Here is a 3,373-nt window from a genome sequence, read left to right as displayed (position 1 = left end):
CCAAATGCCTCTCTCTTCTCTTTCACTAATACTCTTACTTCTTCATCCCACCACTCACTACCCTTTCTAAACAGCCCACCTCCCACTCTTCTCATGCCACAAGCATCTTTTGCGCAATCCATCACTGATTCCCTAAATACATCCCATTCCTCCCCGACTCCCCTTACTTCCATTGTTCTCACCTTTTTCCATTCTGTACACAGTCTCTCCTGGTACTTCCCCACACAGGTCTCCTTCCCAAGCTCACTTACTCTCACCACCTTCTTCACCCCAACATTCACTCCTCTTTTCTGAAAACCCATACTAATCTTCACCTTAGCCTCCACAAGATAATGATCAGACATCCCTCCAGTTGCACCTCTCAGCACATTAACATCCAAAAGTCTCTCTTTCGCACGCCTGTCAATTAACACGTAATCCAATAACGCTCTCTGGCCATCTCTCCTACTTACATAAGTATACTTATGTATATCTCGCTTTTTAAACCAGGTATTCCCAATCATCAGTCCTTTTTCAGCACATAAATCTACAAGCTCTTCACCATTTCCATTTACAACACTGAACACCCCATGCATACCAATTATTCCCTCAACTGCCACATTACTCACCTTTGCATTCAAATCACCCATCACTATAACCCGGTCTCGCGCATCAAAACCGCTAACACACTCATTTAGCTGCTCCCAAAACACTTGCCTCTCATGATCTTTCTTCTCATGCCCAGGTGCATATGCACCAATAATCACCCACCTCTCTCCATCAACTTTCAATTTTACCCATATTAATCGAGAATTTACTTTATATATATATATATATATATATATATATATATATATATATATATATATATATATATATATATATATATATATATATATATCATAAAGACCGCGTCTCCTATAAAAAGCGATTGACAGAATCGTATGGACTTGACTGTGTGTGTGTGTGTGTGTGTGTGTGTATCTTTACATCTTGCCTTCTTTCATCTGTGCGCTACGCCCCCTCCAAGCTCCCCACAGCGTTGCCACACACCGGAGCTCTATTCAGACCCTTGTGCCGCGAGATGGTGGAGCAATTCAGGTCCGTAACACACCGACCCCGTTTTGGGAAGTAATTAAATCTTACTAAACGACAAGTACGGAAAAAAATATAATATATATATGTATATAACCTTGAAGATAAAAGCTCAATGAACGACAGAGTATGTCTGAGTATATCTGAGGAGGAGAGGGTGTACACTCACCATCCCTCAGACCATGGTAACACTGACACAAACATGAATTGCACACATGGTTTCCAACCCTCCTCCTCCTCCTCCTCCACCTCCTCCTCCTCCCCCTCCCCTTCCCCCAAGCCAGCCAGCCACCCAAACCCCCATTGAAAAAAGGTTCTTTTGCCGCTAGTAACAGATGACAGGGGAAATATACCTGTATTCACGTCTTCGTTGCTCTTTCAATATATTGATGAGTAATTCATGGGTAATGCGGGGTAGTGGGGGGAGGGGGGGAGGGGCCGAAAGTTGTGGGGGTGGGTAGGTGGGGGTTTGGGGGGGTGGGTAGGAGGGGGTTGGGGGTAGGTCTTTGATCCTTGGGGTAGGTCTGGGATGGGGTGGGGTCATGGTTAGGGGTGAAGGGGTGGGGCATCTTGCAGGTGATGACGTCTTATACATATATATTTATATATATGTATGTATATGCACAACAGACCGCATGTTTGCCCCTCTCTCCAAAACTCTTGCATTCACCTCCCTAACAACCCCATCCATAAACAAATTAAACACCATGGAGACATCACGCACCCCTGCCGCAAACTGATATTCACTGAGAACCAATCACTTTCCTCTCTTCCTACTCGTATACATGCCTTACATCCTCCATAAAATATTTTCATTGCTTATAACAACTTGCCTCCCATACAATATATTCTTAATACCTTCCACAGAGCATCTCTATCAACTCTATCATATGCCTTCTCCAGATCCATAAATGCTACATACAAATCCATTTGCTTTTCTAATTATTTCTCACATACATTCTTCAAAGCAAACACCTGATCCACACATCCTCAACCACTTCTGAAACCACACTGCTCTTCCCCAAACTGATGCTCTGTACATGCCTTCACCCTCTCAATCAATACCCTCCCATATAGTTTCCCAGGAATACTCAACAAACTTATACCTCTGTAATTTGAGCACTCACCTTTATCCCCTTTGCCTTTGTACAATGGCACTACTCATGCATTCCGCCAATCCTCAGGTATCTCACCATGAGTCATACATATATTAAATGTCCTTACCAACCACTGCAATACCTTCCAAATCAGCTGCCTTGCCGGCTTTCATCTTCCGCAATGCTTTTACTACATCTTCTCTGTTTACCAAATCATTCTCCCTAACCCTCTCACTTCGCACACTACCTCGACCAAAACACCCTATATTTGGCACTCTATCATCTAACACATTCAACAAACCTTCAAAATACTCACTCCATCTCCTTCTCACATCACCACTACTTGTTATTACCTCCCCATTAGCTCTCTTCACCGATGTCTATTTGTTCTCTTGTCTTACGCACTTTATTTACCTCCTTCCAAAACATCTTTCTATTCTCCCTAAAATTTAATGATACTCTTTCACCCCAACTCTCATTTGCCCTCTTTTTCACCTCTTGCACCTTTCTCTCGACCTCCTGCCTCTTTCTTTTATACATTTCCCAGTCATTTGCATTATTTCCCTGCAAAAATCGTCCAAATACCTCTCTCTTCTCTTTCACTAATAATCTTACTTTTTCATCCCACCACTCACTACCCTTTCTAATTTACCCACCTCCCACGCTTCTCATGCCACAAGCATCTTTTGCGCAAGCCATCATTGCTTCCCTAAATACATTCCATTTCTCCCTCACTCCCCTAACGTCCTTCACACTCACCTTTTTCCATTCTGCACTTAGTCTCTCCTGGTACTTCCTCTCACAAGTCTCCTTCCCAAGCGCACTTACTCTCACCACTCTCTTCATTCCAACATTCTCTTTTCTATACTGAAAACTTCTACAAATCTTCACCTTCGCCTCCACAAAATTATGATCAGACATCCCTCCAGTTGCACCTCTCAGCACATTAACATCCAAAAAACTCTCTTTCACACGCCTATCAATTAACACGTAATCCAATGACGCTCTCTGGCCATCTCTCCTACTTACATACGTATACTTATGTATATCTCTCTTTTTGAACTAGGTATTCCTAATCACCAGTCCTTTTTCAGCGCACAAATCTACAAGCTCTTCACCATTTCCATTTACAATATATATATGTTAGCTGAAATGCAAGGAAGGAGAGTTGATGCTGTCTTTCTTGATTTCGCCAAAGACAT

This window comes from Panulirus ornatus, chromosome 43, assembly GCF_036320965.1.
Source record: "Panulirus ornatus isolate Po-2019 chromosome 43, ASM3632096v1, whole genome shotgun sequence".
Classification (NCBI taxonomy): domain Eukaryota; kingdom Metazoa; phylum Arthropoda; class Malacostraca; order Decapoda; family Palinuridae; genus Panulirus; species Panulirus ornatus.
This window is presented reverse-complemented; position numbering follows the sequence as displayed.